The 14,161-nt window shown below is 43.1% G+C and overlaps 1 protein-coding gene across 14 annotated transcripts in view; it reads left to right on the top strand.

Moving 5' to 3' along the window:
• Window positions 1-14,161, top strand: part of ARVCF (ARVCF delta catenin family member) — a 437,864-nt gene that overhangs the window by 170,879 nt on the left and 252,824 nt on the right. For 13 of the 14 annotated variants that reach the window (XM_065568005.1, XM_065568006.1, XM_065568000.1 and 10 more), the window contains one exon: window positions 10,091-10,178. The gene's annotated coding sequence lies outside the window, so the exon portion shown is untranslated. Of the gene's footprint in view, window positions 1-10,090; window positions 10,179-12,550; window positions 12,676-14,161 lie in introns of all 14 variants that reach the window. The other variant, XM_065568018.1, reaches the window with a different exon arrangement.

Below are 14,161 nucleotides of genomic sequence, written 5' to 3'. Positions count from 1 at the left end.
GTATAATCAAACTTCTTTTAAAATTTGCATAAAAGGTGATCAGATGTTACATTTTAATTTAATTGGCCTGATGAACACTTGTGCATATTAGGTTGTAAAATTTAGATTACATTTTCTTAGAAAAGATATTAAAGTATAGTTTAATTGCCTGCCTCAAGGTTTATTTAGAAATCTTGTTTACACAGTTTTGTTTTTATATATAATTATTTGAACTTGGTTATTAAAACATTACTATGTCCCATGTACATTATGCATGAAACATCTATTTTCTTTTCAATTTCTAGATGTCTTCTGTTTGTAATCAGAACCTTACAAAGATGATAATCTCAGCTTTCAGCAGTTTCTTCACAGAAAGATTATTGTATATTAGCATTAAATAGTTTGAAATTTATAAATTATGGCTACTCAGTGGATTTTGCAAATCTCCAAGTTATGTACAGTTGCTAATCTATGTGGCATGTTGGAAAACAAAACTTGGAAATGTTGCCTTTTAGATATGAAAATATCCAGAAATTGTCAGTTGTAGAATAGCTTTCCATTCCATGTTGGGAAGAAGTTGTCCTGATCTAGTATTAAAAAGCACAAAAATGTTTTGGCTTCTTAATTAACAAATGCACACATTTTTTTTGGCAATTTCTTTAGTGCCTAGGATTAGTTTAAATTTACTTTCTGGTGTCATATTAAGTTAAAGTGAAACATTGCTTTGTGTTGGCTTTTGTAGTTATAGATGGTTTTTTAATTTCCCTTGAAGGTAGACATATGCTAAACTAAAAAATACTGTTTCAGCAAATTACTGTATGAATCCACAACAGAAAATAGGTGCATTTAGTTTTCCAACCTTAATTTAGATGGCATTTCCTTAATACATGATTTACATCACTGCCATCTTGTAACGACTTGGGTGACATTTTATAGGCCGCTGTACATTTTAAGTCCTGACATTTTAAAAAGCCATGGTTCTTGTTTATGGCATATATGCGCGCTGATGTGCTTTTGTTCCCTTCTTATTTAATATTTATATACAATTTACGGGTAATAACAGCTCTCACCCTTAACATCTATTTTGGAAGGTGTGGATATCTATCCAGCAGGCACTTTTAACGGGTGAATGAAGCATTATTAAGGTTTCCTATAATTTTCTAGGTGTGTTGCCACTACTTTCTTTCTATTCTTTGCCCAGGTTTATATCAGTTGATTTAATTTATGATGACCTTCTCTATGTTAATTCACCAATTTACATTATAATTAACAGTGAGTAGGATTTTGCAAGGGAGTTCAAAATCATGAGTTGCACAAAATACATGGTTTTTTAAATTCTTGACAGTAATTAAACAAGTATTAGCAAATCAGGCAGCTTGGAGTCTGCCTCTTCTGGATGAAAGGTATTATATAAATGTGTGAGGTATTACAATTTATAATCTGTATGGTGTAGTATACATAGTTTGTGTCTGTTTTGATCTATTTTCGGTATATTGTACCTTTAAATAGGGAGATCTAGCTCCATGCTACTATTTTGTATGTTCTTCAGCTGTAGCCTGCATCCGAGCCATGCACCCACACGTTTGGCTGTATTATGGGCCTTATGGTTGTTCTTCCTTGTTTTGTTGATATTTTAATATACAATCAACCATGTACTGGAGATAGGGAACAAGCATGGACAGAGTAAGGAATTGTAGGAGGAGATGAAGGCAGAGGTCTAGGCAGGGCCGGCGCAACCCATTAGGCGACCTAGGCGGTCACCTAGGGCGCTACAATTTGGGGGGTGGCGACCGCGGCGGTATTTCGGCAGCGGGACCTTCCGCCACCTCCGTGGGGGGTGACATTTCGGGCCGGGACCTTCCGCCGCCTAGGGCAGCAGAAAAGCTGATGGCGCTCCTGGGTGTAGGCTGGGACAGAGCATTGAAGGTGACAACAAGTTCTTAATGCATACATGTTTATTTGCCCATCCTTTTTGCAATTCGAGGCATTTTGATGTTCTGGTAGTTTCTTCTGTCTGAAAATATTTATTTGCATTAGTTGTAACAAGGATGGTTTAATTGTCTCTAATTTCTTTCTTTCTTTTTTTTTTTAATACTGTAGATGTTTGTGGTTGAGAGAATGTAAAAAGCCTAAGAATCTTTTAACAGTGTGACTGCGGTAATTAGTTACGAGTGAGAGAGAACAAGCGATTAGAAAAGCCATTACAGGTTTTTCTCCACCTTTCTCATCTGAGTGCTGTAAGATATTTGATGTTATCGCAGATTTTAAGTATAGCATTTTAATAATGAAGTACAGATTCTGTTTTATTAAGTGTCATATGCTCCGAGCTGGGGTGTGTGTGTCTCTCTCTCTCTTGTGTGTGTGTGTGTGTGTGTGTGTGTGTGTGAAGGCACGCATTAAAATGGACAGCAGCCAAGAATTGAAAAAGGACTCCAAGCTATAATGAGCATCAACAAGCTCCAGGCTGGCAGTGACTCTGGGCTTGATTTCTCCCCTCACATTACAGCAGTGTAAATGACAAGGAACTCCTCTGAAGTCACTGGTGTTACAGGTGTTCTGTAGACACAACTAGCTACATTTTCAGGCTAGTGGATGGCAAGTGAGGAAATGCCTTTCCCCAAAGAAGCCATGGCTGTTGCAGCCAGCATAAAAGAATGTGAGGGATCCCACAATAGGCCTGAGAATGGTTTGATTTTTAAACTGCCAGACTGGGAGTCCTGGCGACTGATGTCCTCTGTTTATCCACAGGATGGGTGCAGCACATGCAATGGCAATTTGGCCTTCCCTACACTTGATCTGTCCACATGTCTAATTCTGACCCATGATAGAGTATACTCCCTATATTAATGTTATTCTGGGAGATAGATGGGGCCCAAACAAAAATCCTTCAACTCTTCGGGGGTTATGCAGGGCACCCGTGTCTCTTCTCATCTTGAATCCATGCTTTTCTCTTACTTTAGACATTTCTTGCTTTTTCCACTTCCTCCTTAAGGGCTGGATCAAGTTCCCACTAAAGTGAATGCTATGTTAGGTTGGAGTGAATATTTTATCAGCTAAATTGTTATTCAGCAGAGGCTATGGACTGTAGAGTAAGGGGAGGAGAAGTAACTAAATGATGGAGAACAGAACAGAAAGTAGTGTAAGTGAGATTGAAAGCCAATCAGACTTCTCTCAAAACTTCCAGGATCAGAGAGCTCAATCTTTCTGGAAGTGGAAATAACACAGAGACTTTTGAAAGAGAATTCTCGCAAAGGAGACAATTGGATTGCTGGACATCTTACACAGCCAGGGAACTGAGATAATTTATTTCTTTAGTTGCCAATATATGTCATTAGATTTTACCTTTCAGTTATGAGAAACCTCCTCTTTTCTGCTTATGTCTGGTAAATCTCCCAAAGATGGGATGGGAAGCAGGGAGCCAGCCAATAGCACAGCAATATCTACTTTGGATATCATTACTATTGCTCTACTGGTACCACATTAGTTATTACTACACTAAAAATATAATTATTGTCACTCTGGATCTAACACTATTAGGAGATGTAGTGTGTAAGTATTTCAGCAGTAACGGACATTTGGATACTTGCTTTCCCTGTAAAACCTGTCTTTACCATACCTAATGATCAGATTCATAGGCCTACATTTATGCTTAAAGAAACCTTAACAATTAACTAGACTTGTATTTAAAACAACATAAATTGTCTTCTTTTAAAAAAATGCAAAACATTGCAGACTGTGTAAATTTGATGATCACTAGAAGTTTTTCTTTCTTAGATACTGATATGCTCCCCCCCTTGCCATAGTATCTGAATGCCTCACAATCTTTAATGTATGTACCGATGAAATAGGGAAGTGCTATTATCGCTAGGTGTGTCTACGCCATAATAAAACACCAATGGCTGGCCTGTGTCAGCTGACTCAGGCTCACGGGGCTATAAAATTGCAGTGTAGACAGTTGGGCTCAGACTCTTGAGCCCAAGTCAGCTGACATAAGCCAATTCTGTCTTATTGCAGTGTAGACATAGCCTCTCTGTGCCTCAATTCCTTAAGTGACCCAAGGCTGCACAGGAAGTCTGTGGTGGAGTAAGGATGGGAACCCTGTTCTCTCAAGGCCTAGCCTTATGCCCTAACCACTGTACCTTCCTTCCTGTTGACCCATCTAGCAACTAAGAAAAAGGTGAGGGAAGGGAAATAACCAATCTGTTAACTCAGTTATTTACGCTGAAGACAAACCATGACTTGGCTTCTTGTTTAAAAAATTAACAGTAGACTGTAATAAACCAGCTAATTCAATGGAAGGCATCATTTTATAGGATTCAAGATTTTTCAGATGAAGATAATTTAGGCCATGTCTACACTACAAAGTTATGTCGACCTAAGTTACTTTAGCATACAACCGCCACAGTTAGTACATCGTTGTGCATGCACATACTTGGCTCCTTGTGTTGGCGGTGTATGTAGTCACCAGGAGCACTTGTATCGATGCAGAGTGCAGTGCACCATGGGTAGGTATTCACTGTGCAACTGGCCACCGTCCAGCACAGGGTCTTTTGGGAAGTTTTTGCAATGCCTGATGGGACCGAAACAAGTCATGCAGGGGTGACTGGGAGCATGGGGCCAACTTCCCATAATGCAGTGTTCTCCATCCCATAATTTCATCTGCATCCCATAATTTTTACACCTTCTTTTCAAAATCCCAGAAACCCGCGTGTCCTCCTTAGTGTCCACCATCTCTGACAGAAGCATAGAGCTGTACAACTCTGCACGATTGTCATGAGCATTGCTAGCACAGGGCACATGGTCCTGCAGGATTTGCAGAGCTGCAAGAAGAGCCCCAGGAGCATGACAATACCTTGGAGGCTAGATTGCTGTGGGCAACAATTCAAGGTTGTTGGTGAGATTCACGGAGCAACTGGAGGTGGTGGAGTGCCGGTTCTGGACCCAAGAAAACACTGACTGGTGGGATCGCATCGTAATGCAGGTTTGGGATGATGAGCAGGAGTTACAGAACTTTCGGATGCACAAGGCCACATTCCTGAATGCGTGTGCTGAACTTGCCCCAGCCCTCCAGCGCAAGGCCACCAAAATGAGAGCTTCACTGACAGTTGAGAGAGAGTGACAATTGCACTGTGGAAACTTGCGACACCAGATTGCTGCCGGTTAGCCAGGAATCAATTTGAAGTCAGAAAATCCACCACAGGATCCGTTACCATTTAAGTGTGCAAAGCCATTAGTCACCTCCTGCTATGCAGGACTGTGACTCTCAGTTGTGTGCAGGACATACTGGATGATTTTGCAGCAATGAGGTTCCCAAACTGCAGTTGGGTGATAGATGTCACACATATCCCTATTTTGGCACCAGATCACCTTGCCACAAGTACGTCAACAGAAAGGGTTACTTGTCTGTGGTAATGCAAGTGCTGGTGGAACACCAGAGATGCTTTACTGACATCACTGTGACTGGTCAGAGAAGTGCATGACGCATGCATCTTTAAGAACTCAGACTTGTTCAGAAAGCTGCAAGTAAGGATTTTCTTTTCCGACCAGTGGATTACCACTGGGAATGTTGAACTGCCAATAGTGATCCTGGGCAACCCAGCCTACTTCCTTGCTCCCATGGCTCAGGAAGCCATACACCAGCCACCCTTGACAGCACTGAGGAGCACTTCAACTACAGGCTCAGCAGGTGCAGAATGACAGTTGAATGTGCCTTGAGTTGTTTGAAGAGTCACTGGCATTGTTTACTTATAAGGTTGGATGTCAGTGAGAAAAATATCCCAATGGTTATAGCTGTGTGCTGTATCCTGCATAATATCTGTGAAGCAAAGGGGGAAAAGTTTCTACAGAGGTGGAGTAGCAGTCTGCTGAATTTGAACAGCAAGATACAAGGGCTATTAGAAGAGCTCAGTGAGGAGCTATGCAGTTCAGGGAGACTTTGAAAGACCACTGACCATAGTGAGCCAGAGTTGTGTGTGTTGCAGTAGTGTGCTGTACCTGGCCTTGCTCTTTTGTGACCCGGTATGAATCTTCTTCGGCTTGCTGTGTATGTAGGAATATAACGTTGTCAATGCACCTATAAATATTGTTTGTGAAGGATATGTGTTGTGTGACACAGTGCAGTAACAGTTATCAGGTGCTGTCAGACTTGCTCAGCACCAGCCAGCATATGCTGTGAACTAATAAACATGAATTTTGTTTTTAAAAAAATAAAAGAATTTTATTCTGTGACATAAACCAGGCAATTAAAAATAATTTTAAATGTAATAAAATGTATAAATGTATAAATTAAGGGAACAGAACTTAAACACTGGAACAAATTGCCTAGGGAGGTTGTGGAATCTCCGTCTCTGGAGATATTTAAGAGTAGGTTAGATAAATGTCTATCAGGGATGGTCTAGACAGTATTTGGTCCTGCCATGCGGGCAGGGGACTGGACTCGATGACCTCTCGAGGTCCCTTCCAGTCCTATAATCTATGAAAAAACTTATGAAGGGGAAAGAACATAGATTTCAGGTACACCCACACCAACCGTGGCTTTCACAGGTCAGTGTATGTGAAGCTGTAATTGTCTTTAATGTCCCCCCAGATGCAGTGGTAGGGGTAGTGCACTGACCCCTGATGTCACGTGGAATGTTGGGGGGGGGGTATAGGGAGGTCCCGATATTGAGTCCTCTGTGGGCTGCAGATGGAGGTGAGCATGGGATTGTTTAACCACCAGAGTCTGCAGCATCTCTGCTCTCTGTTCTGCTGCATGTCCCTCTTCTTTTCCTGCTTCTTTCTCCTCTCCACCCTATCCTTCTCCAGGCTGTCTACAAGGGTGATCCTCCAGGCCCTGTGCTCGTTCTCTGATGCAGCACTGGCTTGCAGGATCTCCTGAAACATGCCACCCGGAGCCCTCTTTTTTTCTTCTCATCTGGCTCAGGTGTTGCGGGTGTGTGTGGAGGGAACCGTGAAAGCTGTAATGGCTGCAGCTGCAGATACAACACACAGAGGTACCATTGTCAGTGTATTGACAACAGAAATAAAAACTTAAGATGCTGAACTCATTCCCCTGGCTCCCCAAAAGTTGTAACACTATGTGCTCACTTCTTGGGATTGATTGAGCTCGGCACCAGTCACAGCACCAGCCATGGTGAGTGTGGCCCTCCGGGGGTTGGGAAAATGAGGAGGGAATAGTTCAGTTGCATGATTCTAGTTGTATAGGGCAATGGAACTGAATACTGGCACTGTTCTCCACAGATGGTGGTGATTTTAGCAGATACCCTCAGGATTGAGGTAAGAGGCAGAGCATAGCTGCTGCTGGCATCCCAACGCCGCCCGGCCTGTATGCTGCTAGCCTGTGTACTGCAGTGGTGCCTGCTGACATAATCGCTGAGTGGCTTGGAAAAGCGTCCTACTGCGGCAGAAGGAAAAAGGCAGCCCTCCTCGGAAACCTTTGGCAGAGTACCTCCATGAATGTTTCATTGAGATCTCTACGGAGGATTCTTGGGACCTCCTGGTGCCCATAAAAAAACTGCTCTGTATGGCCCCCACTGCCTAACTGTAGAGGGGAATGAAAAGCAGATAGCAACTCTACCTCTCTTGGTTGTTCCACTACCTCTTCTATCACAAGTAAAAATTAGTACATCAAAAGACTTGTCCTGCTGCTTTGTAGGTGCCATCCCTGTAATTTCAAAATAAACTGCATACTTACCGGAGGTTCCTTCCTCTGCAGCTGTCTCATCTGGGCTAGACTGGTGGGGCTGGCTGGACTGTGGGGGAGTCAAAAACAGGTCCTGGCTTGCTGCACAGCTGGATTTCATGGTCGCCTGTTCCCCATACTCCTCTTCTTTGTCCACCTCCTCCTCCTTGCTGTTCACAGTAGGGGACAGTGACTCGGGCTCCTTGAAAGTATCCGTGGTGCTGTTGGAGGTGGTACTGTAGTTTCCGCTGAGGATGGTATGCAGCTATTTGTAAAAGCAGCAGGTCTGTGGCTTGGCACCAGATCAGTTGTTGGCTTTCCTGGCCTTCTAGTATATCTGCTGCAGCTCCTTTGCTTTCATGCAACTCTGCTGCTGGTTCCTGTCATAGCTCTTCTCCTTCAACCCCCCAAGCAATCTGCTCTTAAATGTCCACCTTTCTACAGCTGGTTCAGAGCTGTACCTACACAGCCTCTTCTCTCCACAGGCCCAGGAGATCCAGTATCTGGCAGGAGCACATCTGGAGCATGTAACCAGCCTGGTCAGCTGGGTGGCTATAAACAACAATGGAGAGCTGCTAGGTGTGCTCGCCAAGCTGGGCAATCAGGAAAAGGATTTTCAAAAGTTCATGGGACCTTAAGTAGGGTCTATCTGATCCCTGGGCAGCAGAGTTCACAACGGTGACCAGAGCAGTTGGTGTGTGGCATTGTGGGACAGCTGCTGGAGGCCAATAATGGTCGACATAAGTAACCAGTGTCAACACTTGCACCGTCGACCAAACTACATTCACTCTGACTCTACGCTGCTGGAGAAGATGGTTTTATTAAATCGGCATAGCTGCTTTGCATCGACCTAACTGTGTAGTGTAGACCAGGCCTTAATCTACTTACCTACCTTCCCTCCCTGCAGATTGCAGCCAGGGTGTAAAGCTAAGAAGGTGGCTATAGAGTGGAACTGTAAGGAGCATATGTGTGTATCTGGTATTGAGGCTAGGTTGTAGAATGTGAGAAATCAAGGAAGGGTGGTCTGGGGAGTTGTCTGGACTGAGTGCACTTGGCTGAAGAAGCAGGAAAGGAGAATGGAGATGTAGTTCTCAAGGAGGCTTGGTGTGAGTTCCTTGTTTACGTCTGAAATTCCTGGGCATTGTCTAGTTGTAAAATAAATACTACTTAACGTCAAACAAAAGGAGAGAGGTTAAAACTTGTCTAAAATCAACATTCAAAGCCCACCCCTTTCCCCATTGAGGAGAATGAGTTTCTGTTGGGGGCCACATGGTGTTACTGCCCTACAAATGAATAATTACTGTACAAGGTTTAATCGGAAAGCACTGACTCCCCTCTCTCCCCGTTTGGGGGTTCTTTCTTCTACCTGTGTGTAAATTGAGTAACTGAAGAACTGATGCACTATTGGAGTAGCTGCTTGCCTCCATATTGGTCCTAGATTAGCTTTCTCAGAATTGGATACTGAACCAAGGTAACTGTTTTCCTGAAATTAAAATGATATATGGCCCTTTTGATCTGTGGAAGATGTCTGAGTTTTGCACAAACTAGAATTTCCAAACAATGTAGCCAGATATTAATATTTTCAGTTCAGGTAGGAAGAAAAGAACCTTTCATTACAGTGCAGTGGAGTTATAGTCACATCCTTTACAGGACAGCAGGAATGTTTAACCACAACCATGAAAAACACTGTTAGGCTTGTACTGTCTATAAAAGATATTTTCAAAGCTGCTGATATTGATACATGGTTTTTAAGTGGGCTGTTTTCTCCTAGGTGGGAACAACTCATCTAATGGAGTAAAAAAACCAAGTTAGAACTCTCACATTTTGGGGAGGTTGGTGTTTGTTTCCCACCATTGTGGATGAAACCCACATTTTCACATTCCCAAGAAAATGGATCTCAGGGATCCTCCAGAAGAAAGGGATATCTATCTTCATGGAGGCTCCTAGCCAATATCCTGCCACCTGGCTTCGTTAGGCCCTTGACAGTATGGTTCCTGCAGGAATCATCGTGCCAGGTGCTCCTGAAATCTTCAAATGTTTCCACCCCAGGGTAGGGGACAACAGCCTATGTCACAACAGACTTAATCTGCAGCAATTTATCGTGTGTTGTAAGAGAATTGAAGAGAGCTTGACTACCTACTTACCCAAGTATATCCCTTCTACAGAGGGATTCTACAGAGCTTAGACTCCATGGAGTCCAGGGTTGGGGGAAATAGACTTTTTTGAGACAGCATTCCCTCCTGTGCCTCCCCTGTGCTTCCTGCCCTCCCCCATAATTCAGAAGCATGGATTCAAATCTGTGCACAAAAGCAAGGGGGAATCAAGGAGGCTGAAAATTGAAAGGTTTTTACTACATAAATTTCATTCATTATGTAAACATAGTTGTTCCCTCTCCTGGCATAGAATAATAAATCTTTCTTTTTCTGACAGATACAGTTATCATCAGATATTCTGTGGGCTTAATACTAAGGGAGAACTTTTCTTTTAAAGCAACTACAAGAAGGGGACAACACAAAAGGTACTGTATTTCTGCACTTGATTACAGTCTGTTCCTCTTGTATAATTTTCTGCTTGTATACCATTTAAGGGTTTTAATTCATTAAGACCTTTTTTAGTTTTAAGTTTAATTCTCTTTTTGTTCCTTTTTAAAATTCATTAGTTCTTACACTGTTAAAGACCCTAAATCTGTTACTAGGGCAGCCGTGTAAAAGTGGATGAGAGGAGGAAGGGGAGAATCCAAGGTGAGAATCCAAGATCTGTGAGACAAACAAAATAGACTATAATTTCAATTTTTGGTTTAGAAGCTCTGTAGTAACTGAGCCGGAGTGATGATGAAATTCAAGCCCTAGGCAAGAACATTCCTTACCAGCTTGTTCTTCCTTGATTCCACCCTGGCTGGTTTCCTGAAGTGTCCATCTTTTCTCATTCCCAGTTTCCTACCTCTCTCCTTTGAAACTCTCCATTTATCTTCCATTCACCCTTGCTAGGGTGGTAATATGTCCTCTGCCTGTGTGACCTCCTCCTGCAGCCATGCTTCCAGGGGGTGAAGTACAGCATCTTTTAGGCAAGATGGTCTTTTCTTGTGCCCTTCACAGAGATGTCTACCCTGTGCCTAAACGTGGCCCTGGTGAAGTCACCTAAAACTGGGGTAACAGAGCTCCAAACTGTTGCTGAGTCAATCCCAAAATGATAGTTTTGAAATCAGGATCCTACTCTGATTAGTGCAAGAGTTGAAACAAGTAGAAATGAAACCAAAAGCCACACCCTTTGTCCAGCAGACTAATTAGAGTAATAGCACTAACATTCTTAGCTACTGTGATTTCAGCTTCCTGTATCTTTTTAATCTCGGTGCTTGTGCTTCAAAAATTCCATTTTTCAGCAACAACAGTGCATCAAATATTAAAGTAGTTTCTGTTTGTTTTTCTGAAATATTATTCCATTCTATGCACTGTTTTCCTTGTCTCTGACTAGGTGAATTAAAGCCTTAGCCAAGCATTCTTCTAAAAATAACTTGACTCTGAAATAGCTCTCCCAGTTCTCTAAATTACCGAGTTTCATATCACATTTCTGATTTTACTTCTTCCCCCTCGCATTTGATTATTATTTTTGTTAAACATTGTCTCTGGTTTATGTGTCAAAGCTGGAGGTGTATGTAATTCATATTAAAGTTCTCAAATTCTTTGTAGAAAGGATTCTGAGGAGTTTATTTTGCACTTAGTGCTTGGATTTTCTTTGCCACTTATCTCTATTACTTATGTAAACTTAATAAAAATAAGTTAAAAGATATGTTTATTATAGCTAAAAACCTGTTTAAACAGCCCAGGTTTTTGGTGTAATAGTGGAGAGAATTTATTATTAAACATTTGAAGTGGCTAGACAGTAAAAGCAAAATGTAAAACTTTCCCCACTCCTCAGCATAAGCATCAACAGAGTAGTTATTAAAAAGGGATGGTTAAATCCAAAGCTAGTTTCTTCAAGCAGATCTTAGGTAGTCACCCAGAAGCTAAATATCTCTACTTCTAAACAGCTGCAGTTAGGCATTAGTGAAATATTCAGCTGGAAGGAAGACAACCCGCTGATGGGGAGCTTCAGCTGTGAAAAGCATTGGGCGATCAAAGGACCCCGAGATTAAGATACACAAATAACGTAGCTATGGAAGGAAAGAGGGCACTGTATGGCTACATTAGCCTAGAAGGAAATAATTGGGCTTTCCAAAAGGTTAAGTGGAGCTGGGCTCTAATCCAACCCGCCTCTGAAAATTTGGGGTGGTTTGGACTGGGATCTGAACTCTGTGGCTCAAGCCAATGTTTAATGATAATTGATCCCCACTTTGGTCCATGCTCCCAATGTATTAGTGACAGGAACTTCTATAAACATAGCACTTACAACCATTAAACTAAGGCCTGGCCTACACTGGGGGGTGGGGGGGGCGGGGGTCGATCTAAGTTACACAACTTCAGCTATGCGAATAATGTGGCTGAAGTCGGCGTACTTAGATCTTCTCACCGCAGTCTCTTCACTGTGGTGAGTCGACTACTGACGCTCTCCTGTCGACTCCGCCTGCACCTCTCACTCTGGTGGAGTACTGGAGTCGACAGGAGAGCACTCAGTAGACGCGATAAATCGACCCCACTGGCTCAATCGTTGCCCGCCAATCCAGCAGGTAGTATCGACAAGCCCTAACTGAGGTGAGTATTGAAACCCCTACTGCTATCAGTTCTTTTTTCACCAGAGATTGTAGTGGAGCTTCCGGACACAGCTACTGGATTCCTTGGCTTTCAGTTGAAGCTTTGATGAAAGAGGAATCTTCTCTATGCTCAGTCTCTCTTCTGCTTGCTCCTACTAGGGAAACCAGGCAGCCCCTAGATCACGTCTCTCTCGCTTTTGCAGGGCTGTTGGTGATTGCTCCTTTGCAATAGAAGCAAAGAATCCATGAAGGATAGCACTTTGTACTCCGTGAGAGAGGGGAAGCTCTTGTAACTGAAACATGATGGTAGCCAATCCATAAATCAAAGGTATAAATAGTTGGGGTCCAATATGTGTATGAACATTGCACTTGCAAGGAGTCAGCAGTCTTCTAGACTGGCCAAATGGCAAAGCTTCCAGCCCCAACCTTAACCTTCTGCTGCCAGGGATCGCAGTCCCAGAAAAAGTACATGTCTTCAAGACAGCTGGCTAAAGTGAACCTTAAGCACACGCTCCTGCAGCCTGTGGTCCCCTGAAATGCCAGATTCCCTGTCCAGTCAGATACGTTGCACAGGACTAGGACTAGCCTTATTTTTGGCTACTTTGTAACTTGCATGTTGCTGTTTACCTTTGTAACAATTTACTATTTGGTTTGTAGAGGGATGTTTACTATTTGGTTTGTAGAGAGACATCCCTGAAGCATTTTAAAACTGGGGCTTTATTATTCTGATTGGGTGGAGGAAAGAAAACATCTCACCCATAATTCTTGTTAACTGAAGTTTCATTATAGTATTTATACCCCTGCCATCTTTCTCATACAGTTGGGGACACATTTTGCATTCTGCATGCTTTTCCAAATTCGGTATGAAAATGGATTTGATTGTTACTGGCTGCTGGTTTTGCTGTGTCACATCAGAGCCTGGCCTGTATGCTCAACTGATAAGGCAGAGCCATGATTTCACAACACCCACATTTTGAGAGGGCTCTCTAATTTTGAACACCACCGATGCTGAATGTTGCACTTGAAATGCCTATGGCCTGGTTGTCAGAGATGCTGATCACACACTGCTCCATTGGAAGTTGTCACAGAGTCACAGGCCCCGTGCTCTGGAACTGCTCTGTATGAAACCAGATAGCTGTCGCCAGGGCAAGAAGCTTTTTCCACTATGGCCTTCCTGGGTCTGACCTCAGAGCATTCAGCACCCATGTTCTCACTGTGCACTTCCCGCAGTGAGTCCACCTGGATGGGACCCCTAGGGAAGCCAGAGGGGCCATGCACCCCAACTTCACAGTCTGCAGTGACTCTCAGCCAGTGTTTTAAAACAGAAGGGTTTATTAGTCGACAGGAACATAGTGTAGAACAGAGCTTGTTAGAACATAAAGCAGGACCATTCAGTAAAGTCCATCTTGGGGGGATCCAGAGGCTGATGCCCTGGACTCCCCCATCCAAGTCCCAAACAGGAGACCAGATTCAGCTGCCTGGCCTCAGACCCCCTATAGCCCCTCCTTGTTTCTTTGTCTCTTTCCCGGGCCAGCAGGTCACCTGGTCTGCATCAACACCTCCAGCTAATTCTTGCAGAGAAGGGGGCCCTGCCATCAGATGCCAGGCCACAGAGTGTTGGCCATTCTCTGTCCCAGGCAGCCAGTCAGCAGTCACACCTGTCCTCTAGGGGTCACTGCTGTGATCACATACTCTATCCCACCACCTAAATACTTGAGTAATTTAGGGGAATAGGGGAAAAATAGGGGAAACTGAGGCGCACACACAGTATTCAAAGAAAACATAAGAACATTGCCACTTCATCACAGAAGTGA

Source organism: Chrysemys picta, chromosome 15 (assembly GCF_011386835.1).
Source record: "Chrysemys picta bellii isolate R12L10 chromosome 15, ASM1138683v2, whole genome shotgun sequence".
Lineage (NCBI taxonomy): Eukaryota > Metazoa > Chordata > Testudines > Emydidae > Chrysemys > Chrysemys picta.
The sequence above is the reverse complement of the archived record's forward strand: the minus strand, read 5'-3'. Positions and strand labels throughout refer to the sequence as shown.